This window comes from Trachypithecus francoisi, unplaced genomic scaffold, assembly GCF_009764315.1.
Source record: "Trachypithecus francoisi isolate TF-2019V2 unplaced genomic scaffold, Tfra_2.0 Lachesis_group6, whole genome shotgun sequence".
NCBI lineage: Eukaryota > Metazoa > Chordata > Mammalia > Primates > Cercopithecidae > Trachypithecus > Trachypithecus francoisi.
The window spans coordinates 91719243-91734043 of NW_022681471.1; the positions used below are offsets into that span (position 1 = coordinate 91719243).

General features: G+C 39.9%; 1 pseudogene; it reads left to right on the forward strand.

Moving 5' to 3' along the window:
- Positions 1-802: 802 nt before the first annotated feature.
- On the forward strand, positions 803-1922 carry LOC117077997 (annotated as a pseudogene).
- Positions 1923-14801: the final 12879 nt, after the last annotated feature.

The window sequence follows — 14801 nt, forward strand, 5'->3', positions numbered from 1 at the left end:
CAAAATGTACTACAAAGCTATAGTAATCAAAACAGCATGGTACTGGCATAAAGACAGACATACAGACCCACGGAATGGAAAAGAGAACCCAGAAATAATCCACACGTTTACAGTAAACTGATTTTTGATGAAGGTGCCAAGAATATACAATAGGGAAAGGACAGTCTCTTCAACAAATGGTGTTGGGAAAACTGGATAGACACACACAGAAGAATGAAATTAGACCTTTATCTCTCACCATATAAAATCCACTCACACAAAAGGTTAAAGACTTAAATGTTAGACCCCAAACTATGAAACTTCTAGAAGCAAAAACAGGAGAGAAGCTTTAAGACATTTGTCTGGGCAATTATTTTATTTATTTATTTATTTTTAACATGACCTCAAAGCACAGGTAACAGAAGCAAAAATAGACAAATGGGATTACGTCAAATGGAAAAGTTTCTGCACAGCAAAGGAAACAATTGACAGACTGAAGTGTAAACTAAAATTAAAGTTCTAAGCCCCCAAACTGAGTAAGTGGATCTCCCTCTCAGCCAAGAGTATCCCAAAGAAACCTCAACAACTAGTTCAAGCCATGACAGGAAGGAGGCTGGTGTCAGACATGCCTCATTATACCCTCTCCCTTTTGGAGTTTAGACACAACTCAGCATTACCATTAAAATAGAGATCCTAAGAGTGACAGAACGGATTCTTTGTAGCAATAAGATACCAACTCTAGACTGTGGAGACTGCATCTGCCCAGCAGGCACAGAGCCTCACCCTCCCTACTCTGCCACCAGTCCACACCCACTGCCAGATCACCATGAATGATGATATCACTGCTCTCATCTTCGACAAAGGCTCCAGCATGTGCAAGGCTGTCTTCATGGGCGATGATGCTCCCCAGCTGTCCTCCCTTCCATCATGTGGTGCCCGTGGCACCAGAGCATGATGCTGGGCCTAGGTCAGAAGGACTCCTACATGAGCAATGAGGCCCAGAGCAAGAGAGGCATCCTGATCCCACCCTGAAATACCCCATAGAGCACGGCATTGTCACCAAATGGGATGACATGGAGATCTGGCACCACAACTTTTACAACAAGCTATGTGAGGCTCCCAAGGAGCACCCCATGCTGCTGACCGAGGCTCCCTGAACCCCGAGGTCAACCATGAGAAGATGACCCAGATCATGTTTGAGACTTTCAATGCCCCAGCCATGTACTTGACCATCCAGGCTGGTACACCTCTGGCAGTGCCACTGGCATCGTGATGGACTCTAGTGATGGGGTCACCCACACTATGCCCATCTATGAGGGGTACACTGTCCCCCACGCCATCCTGCCTCTGGACCTGGCTGGCCAGGACTTGACTGACTACCTCATGAAGATCCTCAAGGAGGGTGGCTATAGCTTCACCACTACTGCTGAGCGGGAAATCATGCTTGACATCAAGGAGAAGCTATGCTATATCACCCTGGACTTCGAGCAGGAGATAGCCACTGCAGCCTCCAGCTCCTCCCTGGAGAAGAGCCAGGAGCTGCTCAACGGCCAGGTCATCACCATCAGCAACCAGTGGTTCCACTGCCCCAATACCTCTTCCAGCCATCCTTCCTTGGTATGGAATCCTGTGGTATTCACGAAACGACCTACAACTCAATCATGAAGTGTGATGTTGATATCCGTAAGGATCTGTATGCCAATACAGTGCTGTCTGGTGGCACCACAATGTACCCAGGCATTGCAGACAGGATGCAGAAGGAGACCACCGTCCTGACTTCCAGCACGATAAAGATCAAGATCATTGCTCCTCCTGTGCATAAATACTCTGTGTGTTTTGATGGCTCCATCCTGACCTCCCTGTCCACCTTCTAGCAGACGTGGATCAGCAAGCAAAAATACCAAGAGGCCAGCCCCTTCATCACCCACAGCAGATACTTCTAGGTGGACTGTGACTTAATTGCATTACATCCATTCTTGACAAAAACCCAACTTGCCAGAAAACAAGATGATATTGGCATGGTCTTACTGTTATTATGATTATTATTATTTGTTGTTGTTTTTTAGCTCGACTCAAGATTTGAAAACTGGAAAGGTGGAGGTGACAGCAGTCAGTTGGAGCCAGCATCCCTCAAAGTTCTACAGTGTGGCCGAGGACTTTGATTGTGCATTGTTCCTTTTTTAAATAGTCATTCCAAATATCACGAGATGCATTGTTACAGGAAGTCCCTTGCCCTCCCAAAAGCCACCCCACTGCTCTCTAAAGAGAATGCCCCAGTCCTCTCCACACAGGGGAGGTGATAGCATTGCTTTCATATAAATCATGTAATGCAAAAAACTTTTCATATTCACATTAATGCTTTTAAAATTTTGTTTTATTTTGAATGATCAGCCATTGTGACCCCCCTTTTTTGCCCCTCAACTTGAGATGTATGAAAATGTTTGGTCTCACTGGGAGCCGGTGGAGGTGTGGAAGCAGCCAGGGCTTACCTGTACACTGACTTGAGACCAGTTGAATAAAAGTGCATACTTAAAAAAAAAAAAGATAACAATTCCAACCTTACTGTCGTATAACATCACATGACAGATAACAGGCCCTAAAGGAAATCAAGTATTCTATCCTAAAATATGTTTCTTTGACATATTTTGAAATGGCCTTGCAAAACCATCTCTTGTGGGTGGGGGAAATCTACATTCTGTAGAGAATGCCCTTCCCTTTCCAGGTCTTTTCCTGTTCCAGGAGAGAATTAACTAAGAGTCTGACACCTTTTAAGGTCCAATAAGAAACATTCACCACCTATTCTCTCTGTAACCTGCTACCTGGAGCCTTCATCTATATCACAAGAATCTTGGATTCCACAACCACCTCCTTACCTTAAGTCAAGTTGACTTTAACTCTTCAGGCAGAGATTAACTCTTTCAACCAATTTGCTAATCGGGAAAACCTTTGAATGTGCCTATGACCTAGAAGACCCCCTGCTTTGAGATGTCCCACCTTGTGGGCCAAACCAATGTATACCTTACCTATATTGATTTATGTCTTTGCCTATGACTTCTGTCTCCCCAAAATGTATAAAATCACCCTATAGCCCTACCATCTTGGGCACATGTTCTCAGGAGCCCCCAAAGCCGTGCCATGGGCCATGACCCTTAATCTTGGCAAAATAAACCTATAAATTGATTGAGACCTGTCTCAGATACTTTTTGGTTTACAGAAGATACAACCTAAAGAACAGGGAAAATATTTGCAAACCATACATCTTATAAGGGGTTAATAACCAAAATCGTAGGGAACTCTAACAAATCAATAGTGAAAACACAAGCAATCTGATTTTTAAAATGAGCAAAAGACCTAATGTATTAGTCCATTCTTACACTGCCATGAAGTAATGACCTGGGATATTTATAAAGAAAAGAGGTTAATTGACTCAAGTTATGCATGGCTGGAAAGGCCTCAGGAAACTTACCATCATGGCAGAAGGCAAAGGGGAAGAAAGGCACCTTCTTCACAGGGCAGCAGGAAGGAGATGTGCTGAGCAAAGGGGAAAAAGCCCCTTATAAAATCATCAGATCTCATGAGAACTCACTATCATGAGAACAGCATAGGGGTAATCGCCCCCATGATTCAATTACCTCCCATCAGGTCCCTCTCACAACATGTCGGGATTATGGGAACTACAAGATGAGATTTGGGTGGAGACACAGCCAAACCATATCACCTAAATAGGCATTTTTCAAAAGAAGACACACAAATGACCAACAGGTATATGAAAAAATGCTCAACATCACTAATCATCAGGGAAATGAAAATCAAAACCACAATGAGATAAACTCACACCTATTAGAGTGGCTATTGTCAAAAAGATAAAAGACAACTTTTAGAAAGGATATGGAGAAAAAGAAACCCTTGCATGCTAATATAATTTATAATTGCATGCTAATATAAATTAGTACAACCATTATGGAAAACATTATGGGGGTTTCTCAAGCAATTAAAAATACAACTACCTTAGGATCCAGCAATCCCACTACTGGGTGTATATCCAAAGGAAATAAAATCAGTATGTTGCAGAGATATCTGTGCCCCCATGTTGATCACAGTAATATTTACAATAGCCATGATGTTTAATCAACCTAAGAGTCCATCGATGGATGAATGAATAAAGAAAATGTGGTACATATACACAGTGGAATACTGTTCAGTTACAAAAAAGAAGGAAATTCTGTTGTTTGCAGCAAAATGGATGATCCTGGAAGACATTATGTTAAGTGAAAAAAGCCAGGCATAGCAAGACAAATACCACATATTCTCACTCATATGTGGAATCTAAAAATGTTGACCTTATAGAATTAAAAAGAAGACTGGCAATGGCCAGAGGCTAGGGTGGTTGCGGGGAGGGGAGTTAGGGAGATATTGGTGAAAGTATACGTAATTACAATTAGGTAGGAGGAATAAGTTCAAGAGGTCTATTATATAGTATGGTGACTATTGTCAATAATGATATATTTTTGAAAAATGCTAAGAGAGTAGATGTTAAGTGTTCTTACCACAAAGTGACAACTATGTGAGGTAATGCATTTATTAATTAGCTAGATTCAACCATTCTACAATGTATATATACTTCGAAACATTATGTTCTACATGATAAATACATACAATTTTATATGTCAATTTAAAAATAAATGCATTTGAAAAACAAAACAACAACAAAAATAAAATGATATCCTATTTTCTCCTTAGCTCTGGCAAGAAAAATGTCAAAGATATAAATAAATGGTTGAATAAATACGTGGAGAAAATATAAACCCAAACCTTCTTTTATAATGCTAATGTTTCTTCAAGGAATGGAAAGTAATTTTAATATTACCTTAAATAAGCTATGGTTAATAAAATTATAGATACTCATTATAATATGTCGGGCAGTATGATTTGTCAGATATCATCTCAATTATCACAAGGGCACCTCAAAGTAGGCTTTATTTTCAGATGAGGAAACTGGAGCTTAGAGAGAGCATTTATACTACCCAAGGTCTTGCAGCTTCTAAGGGGCGGAGCTGGAATTGGAACTCAAATAGTGAGACTTGAGAACTTACTTTCCAAGATGAGTATGTTATACTGCTTCCCTGTAGGCTAAAATAGGAGCACAGTCTTGGTCATAAAATGGTGTTTTTGAAGTGCATGGTAGCATAAATTATTTTTGGACCATCTTTTCCTTCTTATACTCATTGCCCTTGTGAATACATTTCTGAAATATTTATTTGATTCATGCCTTCCTGCTGCATTTTAAGCTCAATGACGTTGGGTTCTGTCTTTTTGTCCACCTCTGCATTCCAAATTCCAGCACAGTTAGTTACTGTACAGAGAGACCATAAGGAGCTTTTGTTGATTGTATAAGTGATCCGTTCCTCTACTTCTCTTTGTTAATGAGGAAAAGACAAGTTGCTGAGGAATGTAAGACAATTTTAATTATCTGGTTTCTATAACTATGGTACCCTGTCCTGACAGCTCTTAACACTTGTACTATCTAATTATTCAGGAGGCAACATTTGTTAGCTACCTTATTTTAAGCAGAATATCAACTCTTAGATGGGAATTATATTTTCATATTCATAGGGTTCAGAAATGTACCTTTTGAAGTTTTCATGGGGGTGGTATTTTAAATGTACTTTTAAAAAGCTGCACTTGAAGGAACTAATTTGAGTTTTTTTGGCTGACAAGATTTTCCTAGGTATGGCTGAGATGTTAACAAACGTACCTTTCCAGTAGTAATATGTGCATATTATAGAGTGCTGTACTTGAAGATGACTCTGTATCTTCCCTTGGAACCTTAGCAAGGAGCGCTATGTTTGATCTTTCTACACTCTGCAGCTGTGGAACCTATAACATGTTTTGCTGCCATTCATTCATAGTATGCAAGATGAGTTTTATATAGTACCTAGGAAAGTGCCTGGTACATAGTAGGCACTCAATAAATGCTGGTTGGCTGACTGATTGAATGAATAAATACATGAATCTATGGTTTGAATCAACTTGATATGAGTTACAGAATCAGAAATGCTTCCCCTCTGCCTGCAAATGACCAAACTCCCATACGCATCCATTTTGGGGGATTAAAGCTTTAGAAGGCAGTTAGAATGCAACTATACCAAATGAGTTTCTAACCCACTACCTTGAATTAGTATTGCAGACTTAGAGCTTTCCAAGCTCTAGATGAAACAAAAGATTTAAGAAGATCAAATATAGGACAGGCCCATTTCGATGAGAAGTAGGGAATGTGGGATGTGCAAAGAAATATGTCCAGGATAGGAAATCAGATGGACAGGATGAGGGGCCTGTAGAGGCACCAAAAGCCACATTTTTGGCTCCCCATTCACCATCTGAGTCCACTCAGATTGCTGTGTACAGTGAGCAGAGCAGGGCTGCAGCCCAAAGAGACAGGTGGCTGTCCATGACTTTAGAGTATTTTTTATTTGGACTGTCATGTGTATGTCTCTGGTAAATGTGGTACGGAATGCTTGACAGTTCCAGCTCTCCCAGCCCTAGCAGAGTGAGCTAAACATTTGCTGTGTCAGCCAACCTCCAAGGAGGACTGTAATGATCCTTGCCTCTTGACATTCAAGTCCTTGTGTAGACCCTTCCTATACCGAATAGGACATTGCAGAGTGATGATGTGTGACCTCTGAGGTTAGATTATAAAAGACAGCCTAGCTGCCACCTTGGGCTCTTGGACAGTTTGTTCTGGAGGAAACTAGTAATCTTGTCATGGGGACACATACACAGCCCTGTAGAGAGGACCATGTGGAGAGAGGAACTAAGGCCTCCCACCAACAGTCAGGACCAACTTCCTAGGCGTGTGAGTGAGCCACCTCAGAAACAGATGCTCCAGCCCTAGGTGAGCCTTTATTTGACTTCAGCCCTGGCTGGTATCTTGAGTACAACCTCTTGAGAAATCAGAACTAGAACCACTGAGCCATGCTGTCCCCAGATTCTCGACGCCTGGAAACTCTGGAAGATATTAAATGTTTATTGTTGTTTTAAGCCAAGTGCAGTGATCTTTTTTACACAGCATTAGAGATGAATTCATTTTCTTTGTCTTGAAGTCTGTGATCATAATTGCTATTATGCCAGTTTGTTAAGCAGGTATCAAGTCTTCTAGACCTCTCTAAAGGTGGTGATTTTTTTTTCTTTGTTCTAGTTTCATGTAAGAACTCAAGAATGTGAGAATATAGAGCAAATGCTAGAGTCAGGCAGACATGCATTTGAATCTTGGTTTGGCCACCCGTGTGACTTTGAACAAGTTACTTAACTCATACATTTATTACGAGCATTAAAAGAACAAATGCATTTCAAGTGCTTAAGATAGTGTATGACTTAGAGTAAGAACCCAAGAAATGCTATTACAGTTATTACCTTTATATAAAAAGATGCCCCTGAGGGCCTTGTCTTATAGGCAGCAACCACTAGCCAATACTCTAAAGTAGCTGAAGTGTGTTCTGTGCCTAAATGGAGAATTTGATTTCTATTAGAATTATTAACTAAGTTTATTAAGATATAATTTATATGCCATAAAATGTATCCACTTTAAGTACACAATTCAATGATTTTTAGTAAATGTACTGAGTTGTGCAATTATTACCATCACCCAGTTTTAGAATATTTTCATTGCCCTGAAAGGAAATCTTGTGCCCATTTCTAGTCACTTCCCATTCTTACTTCCAGTCCCAGGCAACCACTAATCTACTTTCTGTCTTTATAGATTTGCTTTTTTTTTTTTTTGACATTCCATATAAAAAGAATCATACAATATGTGGTCTTTTGTGTCTGGATTCTTACACACGGTATGTTTCTGAGATTCTTCCATGTTGTGGCGTGTATCATTACTTATTTCTTTTTATTGCCAAAAATATTCTATTATTTGGCTATACCACATTTTGTTTATCCATTCATTCATCAGTGGACACTTGGTTTGCTTCCGTGTTTTGGCTTTTGTGGATGCTTCTGCTGTGAATATTGGGGTACGAGTTTTTTGTGTGGACAAATGTTTTCATTTAGCTTGGATAGACACCAAGGAGTGGAATTGATAGGTAGCATGGGAAAAGTATATTTAACTTTTAAAGAAACTGCCAAACCATTTTCCAAAGTGGCTACACCACTTTGGAAATGAGAGTTCTTGTTTATTCACATTGTTGCCAACATTTCTTACTGTTTATTTTTTTGATTTGTCTTGATTGCTATAGCTTTATAGTTTTTAAAATTGCAAAGTGAAAGGCCACCAAATTTCTATTAAAAATCATTTTAGCTCTTCTGTGTCTTTTGGTTTTTCACAAAAATTTTAGGATCAGCTTATGAATTTTTGTGAGAGAAATTGAGAGAAAGAGAAAGAGAAAGCCTGCTGGAATTTTGATAGGGACTGTGCTGAATCTACTGATTAATTTGGAATAATTGACGTTTTAAGAATAAGAAGTTTTCCAGTTCATGAACATGGACTTTCTCCATTTATTTAAATTTTCTTTAATTTCCCTCAGCAATGTTTTATAATTTTTATTGCACATGTCTTGCAATTCTTTTGTTAAATATATTCCTAAATTTTTATTCTTTTAGGTAATCTTTTGGATGGGATTATTTTCTTAATTTCACTTTTGGATTGTTCATTCTTTAGATATACATATGTATAAATACAATTGATTTTCATATATTGGTATCGTCTTTTGCAACTTTGCTGAACTTGTTTATCAGTTCTAATATGTGTTTCAGGAACTCCTTAGGAGGTCCTGGCCAGACCTCCAGTGCAATGTGGAGTAGAATTGGTGAGATAGACATCCTTTCCCTGTTTCTGATTTTGGGGGAAAAGCATTCAATCTTTCACCATGAAATAGGATGATAATGGTAACTATAGGTTTTTCATAGACGCCCTTTCTCAGATCGAGGAAGTTCCCTTCTATTACTACTTTGTTGAGCGTTTTATCATAAAAGGGTATTGAATTTTGTGAAATGCCTGTTCTGCATCTATTACGTTAATTGAATTTTGGCTTTAAACTAACTTTGCATTCCTGGGATAAATCTCACTTGGTCTTGCACAAGCAAGAATATGTATGTGTGTATTATGTTGTTTAGTGGAGTAGTATATAGATGTTAGATAGGTCAAGTTGTTTGATATATGTATAGCAATACATATAAGGCACAGAAGTCTTATATATCCTGGCTGATTTCCTGTCTAATCATTCTATCAATTATTGAGAGCCCAATATTGAAATCTAAACATTTATTGTTGAGTTGTATATTTCTCCATTTTTGACTGATGTATGCTGTAGGCGTAATAATGGCTCCCCAAATATGTCTGAGTGATAATTCCTAGAACCGATGACTATGTTATATTACATGGCAAAAGATAATTATGGTGGGAGGTGAAACTAAAATGTCTAATCAGCTGACCTTAACAATATCAGAAGTAGCTCTTAGTCTAAAATGACTCATCTTTCCTTCCTGCCCACAAAAACACACAACCAACACCGAATTAGAAAATCGTGTTCTGTCTTTATAGAGTAAGGGAACAGGATCCAGTATCCCATTCATTATATCAAGAAGCAAAAGATTTGGGTTCTTTTTCAGCCTTTTGTGTGACGTTGAGCAAACTACTCATTTTACTGAGCCACAATTTTGTATCTTCAAAATATTTTTTACTTATTGCAGGATAATATATATTAAATGCTTGAGCTCCTCAAGTAGATGTTAAGAAATAGGGATAAAATAATCTAAATCTCATTTTTTATGCAATAAGAGAGGTGGTGTGTTTGAAAACATTCTCTGCATGGGTACTGGAAGGCAGCAACTCTGTTTCACAAAAATGCCAAGGGTTAAATATGGGAAAAATCTTGAGATTACTTTCCATCTCACAACAAATGACATTTACAACCAATTCTGGTTGTCTTTTACATTCTGTACGTTTAGTTCTGAGAGAGAACTGCTTCACGCAGGCTTCTGAAACCTTTTTGCTGCCATGGTGAAGCTGAAACTCCTCCCCCCACCTCCATCTCTTCACCATTTGACTTGGAAAATTTAACGTGATAATATCTCAGCATTGTTCCTGTGACTTTAATACTGTGAGCCCTTCAGAGAATCCAATGACCACTTCCTTTTCTGACATCTGTGTGCTCTTAATTTGGCCTTGCCACTGTCGCCTGCTCTCCAGCGCTTTCCCCTCCTCACTCCACCCCTGCTAACACACACCTACTCACACAATTTACACCCACACAATGACTCCAACATAAAGTGTGGGCTTGTGAAGTGGCAGACTTTTTGAAAACCACAAATGCAGATATCAAGGCAATTTCCAATTACATAAATTGCAGGGCCCAGTGCAAAATAAAATGCAGGACTCGTTGTTCAAAAAGCAGGAACAAAGTACATTAGAGGTGAAGCTTTATCCTTTAAAAGGTACATAAAAGGTGAAGCTTTAGCCTTTCTTCCATGGTCTCTTTTTCTCAACTAGTCATTACGTTTTTTATTTGCTAATGTGGTTCTAAGTGAAGTTAAAAATTTAAATTATTAGCATGAATTGGGCCATTTATTTTTGTGTTACCCAGTGCTACTTTTAAATCAAAATATAAGAGCATTTAACCCATATGCAGAATCACCAAAATTATGCAATTAGTATTTTGTAGGTCACATATGGCTATATATTTCATTCTTACTAGAACAGTGGAAAACACTACACAAAACAAAGCCAAATACTTTTATTTCACATCTTGATATGCACACATGCTACCAACACTCTCTGCCTTCGGTTTACTGATGAATAAGGAAAAACTGAAAGGAAAAGGAACTATGAGTTGGCCTATTTTCTGCTTCCTTTTATATCATCATTTTCAGAGAAAGTGGTTGGCTAATAAAGGAAAGCAACAAGGGTAAGATAAGATGTAATGGGGTCTCTTGGTTGTCTGTGTTTCTTAGAACATCATTACTTTCTATTTTTTTCTTTTTTCTTTTTTTTTGAGATGGAGTCTCACTCTGTCGCCCAGGTTGGAGTGCAGTGGCATGATCTCAGCTCACTGCAACCTCCGCCTCCCGGGTTCAAGCAATTCTCATGCCTGAGCCTCCCAAGTAGCTGGGATTACAGACGTGCACTACCGTGCCCAGCTAATTTTTTCATTTTTAGTACAGACTGGGTTTTGTCATGTTGGCTGGGCTCTCTCGAACTCCCGACCTCAGGTGATCTGCCCACCTCAGCCTCCCAAAGTGCTGGGATTACAGGCGTGAGCCACAGTGCCTGGCCAGAACACCATTACCTTCTTGGCAAGTTTTGGTTCAGGCCAGGTTCAGTGGCTCACGCCTATAATCCCAGGACTTTGGGAGGCTGAGGCAGGAGGATCACTTGAGATCAGGAGTTTGAGACCAGCCTGGCCAACATGACGAAACCTGGTCTCTACTAAAAATACAAAAATTAGCCAGGTATGGTGGCAGGCACCTGTAATCCTAGCTGCCCTGGAGGCTGAGGCAGGAGAATCGCTTGAGTCCAGGAGGCGGAGGTTGCAGTGAGCCGAGATGGCACCACTGCACTCCAGCCTGGGTCACAGAGCAAGACTCTGTCTCAAAGAAAAAAAAAAATTCTGGTTCAAATGGTAACATGGCTTTTTGCGCTGTCAGTGACCTTACTTATTCAGTTGTAGAAGTAACACCCTCAAGTGGATTCACTTTTAGTGTCAGCAAACTCTTGGGGCATCATGGTTCCACCAGAATTCTGTGCTCGTGAGGTATTAAAATGTTCTATGTGAACAAGGCAACAAGGACTAGTGGCTACACATGCTGCCCCTATCTTGTCTGCTTATGCTCATGCTCCATTGTTCCATCAGACTTCACTTACAACATACAAGTTTCAAGATTAAATTACCAAGAACTTTGAGACAGCAACAGCAAGGCATTAAACCAAGCGCAAGACCCCTCGGAGTATGAGGCCCTGTGTGACTGCACAGGTGGCACACTCATGAAGTTGGCCCTGAGACCATCTTTTTCTTTAACTTCCTCCCCTTTAGCAGGCATGTCACCTTTGCTACTTCCTCTCCAAATCATTTTCAAAGTAGTTCATAAATTATAAATATGCATAGGTGTCATCACTGTCATCTGGCATGCCGAGGGACACGTGCTCAAGCAGGATTGCTCATTCTCCTCATTTGCCCCCACAAACTGCACTGAAGCTGGATGTTTTAGGAGAATTTCTGGAGAAGAAAACCCCAGCCCTGCCGGGCTTGGTGGCTCACGCCTGTAATCCCAGCACTTTGGAAGGCCGAGGCGGGCGGATCACGAGGTCAGGAGATCGAGACCATCCTGGCTAATATGGTGAAACCCTGTCTCTACTAAAAATACAAAAATTATTAGCTGGGCTTGGTGGCGGGCGCCTGTAGCCCCAGCTACTCGGGAAGCTGAGGCAGGAGAATGGCGTCAACCTGGGAGGCGGAGGTTGCAGTGAGCAGAGATCGCGCCACTGCACTCCAGTCAGGCCACAGAGCAACAGTCCGTCTCAAAAAAAAAAAAAAGGAAAAACAAAGAATACCCCAGCCCTGTGCAATACTGTAGTGCATGATGAAGTTACATCCCTGAGTTCTAAGGATGCAAAAAGTAGCCTGAGGGCTTTGGCCTTGATATCACCTAGGAGGCCATGTTTCTTCCTTATAACAGAGGCTGTTGCTGGCAAGCATTCCTGCTTCATCTATTTTTTTCTTGTATTTTATTATTATTTATTCCATTTTAAATAATAACTTTATTGAGATGTGATGCACATACCATAAAATTTATTCTTTTGGAGTGTACAAAATTCAACAGTTTTCAGTATATTCACAAAATTGTATAACCATCACCACTGTCTAATTCTGGAACATTTTTATCCACCCCCAAGGATAAAATTGTATCCCATTTTTATTCCCCCATTAGGAGCCATTCCCCATTCCCTCCTCCTGCGGTCTCTGGCAACCATCAGTTCACTATCTGTCTCCATGGATCTCCCTATTCTGGAATTTAATATAAGTTGAATCATACAATATGCGGCCTTTATGCCTGGCTTGTTTAGCTTAGCATAATGTTTTCAAGGTCTATTCATGTTATAGCATGTATTAGAACTTTATTTCTTTTTATGACTGAATAATATTCCATTGTATGGGTATGCCACATTTTGTTTATTCAGTCATCATTTGGGTCGTTTCTACCTTTTGGCTATTATGAAAAATGCTGGGCCGGGCGCGGTGGCTCACAGCTGTAATTCCAGCACTTTGGAAGGCCGAGGCGGGTGGGTCACAAGGTCAGGAGATTGAGACCAGCCTGGCCAATATGGTGAAACCCCACCTCTACTAAAAATACAAAAATTGGCAGGCGCCTGTAGTCCCAGCTACTCAGGAGCCTGAGGCAGGTAATCGCTTGAAGGTGGGAGGCGGAGGTTGCAGTGAGCCATATTGCGCCACTGCACTCCAGCCTGGACAACAGAGAGAGACTCTGTCTCAAAAAAAAGAAAAAGAAAAATACTGTAATAGACATTCATGTACAAGTTTTTGTGTGGACATATGTTTTCAGTTCTCTTGGGGAAATAAGTAGGTGTGGAATAGGTGGGTCATGCGATAACTGTATGATTCACTTTGTGAGGAACTGCCAGACTGTTTTCCACTGTGGCTGCACCATTTTATATTTCCACCAGCAACATATGAGAGTTCTAATTTTTCCCCATCCTCGTCAACACTTGTTATTACCTGTCCTTTTGATTATAGCCATCCTAGTGGGTATGAGGTGTTATCTCATCATAGTTTTGATTTTTAGTTGTTTAATGACTAATGATATGTGTTTATTGGCCCATATGTCTTTGGAGTAAATGTCTACTCAAACTTTTGCCCGATTTGTAATTGGGTCATTTGTCTTTTTGTTTTTATATTGTATTTTATGTTGTAACCTCTTTTGTTAAATTTATTCCTGTTTATTCTTTTTTGTTTTTTCTGGGTCCTCTTCTCAGGAGAGACATTTTAATTCTTTTTGATGCTATTCTAAATAGGATTGTTCCAGTAATTTCATTGTCAAATTGTACATTGTGAGTATATTGAAGTATGAATGATTTTGTATACTGGTCTTGTATCTTGCAATCTTGCTGAACTCATTTATTAGTTCTAATAATTTTGGTGTCAATTCCTTATGATCTTCTCTAAATAAGATCTTGTCATCTGTGAATATAGATAGTTTTACTTCTTCCTTTCTGATCTTTATGTCTTTTATATGTTTTTCTTGTCTAATTGCCAGGGCTATAACCTCCATTACAATATTGAATAAAAGTGGTGAGAATGGACATCCTTGCCTGTTTCCTGATTTTACAGGGAAAGAATTTAGTCTTCAATCATTAAGTATGATATTCACTGTGAATTTTTGTAGATGCCCTTTCTCAGTGTTATATATGAAGTTTTGGTGCCACAGAAGAAACAGCACTTGAATGTAAAGTTTTCTTTTTAATTCTCAGCAAGGCAAGGTATTTCTGTAGAAGGGTGCGCCCTTACAGATGGAGCAATGGTGAGAGCACACTTGGACCAGGGAGGGGAAGGGGTTCTTATCTCTGATGCACGTGGCCCCTGCTGCTGTGTCGTTCTCCTATTGGCTAGGGTTAGACTGCACAGGCTAAACTAATTCCGATTGGCTAATTTAAAGAGAATGATGGGGTGAGTGCTTTGGCGGGAGTCAGGGCAGAGCAGGCAGCAGATGATCCGAATGAGTCAGGGTGGAGTAGGTAATCGGAATGAGTCAGGGTGGAGTAGGTAATCAAAAAAGGTTGCTTTACGAGGAAGTTAAGTTTAAAAGTAGAA